This window comes from Mastomys coucha, unplaced genomic scaffold (genome assembly GCF_008632895.1).
Source record: "Mastomys coucha isolate ucsf_1 unplaced genomic scaffold, UCSF_Mcou_1 pScaffold1, whole genome shotgun sequence".
In the NCBI taxonomy this organism is placed as follows: domain Eukaryota; kingdom Metazoa; phylum Chordata; class Mammalia; order Rodentia; family Muridae; genus Mastomys; species Mastomys coucha.
This window is the reverse complement of record NW_022196891.1, coordinates 22,685,565-22,685,830: the sequence shown is the minus strand read 5'-3', so window position 1 is coordinate 22,685,830 and position 266 is coordinate 22,685,565. Positions and strand designations below refer to the sequence as shown.

The 266-nt window shown below is 51.1% G+C and overlaps 1 protein-coding gene and 1 pseudogene across 9 annotated transcripts in view; both read left to right on the top strand.

Moving 5' to 3' along the window:
* The window catches only part of Nckap5 (NCK associated protein 5), a 903,226-nt gene that overhangs the window by 631,958 nt on the left and 271,002 nt on the right, over positions 1-266 (top strand). The window lies entirely within an intron of this gene.
* Positions 1-266, top strand: part of LOC116069337 — a 14,459-nt pseudogene that overhangs the window by 1,994 nt on the left and 12,199 nt on the right.

Here is a 266-nt window from a genome sequence, read left to right as displayed (position 1 = left end):
TATGTACCTGTCTCCCATCCGGTCCCACCCTCAGGACTCCCTCTGCCTTTGTCTTCATGGTACTAGACTCTCAGCACTTGGGAGTCAGCTGCCCCTCCCCCTGTGCCTCTGCAGGAAGAACTTGCTTGCATGGCACATCTCAGCTCATCTGCCTTCGGGCTGATTTTCTCTTCTAAGAACCTGGACCCCATCTACCCTAGTCTTTAAGTCTATGTCCAGAGCCTCTAGCCCAGGAAAAAGCTTGAATAAACTCTAGTTTCTCTTCT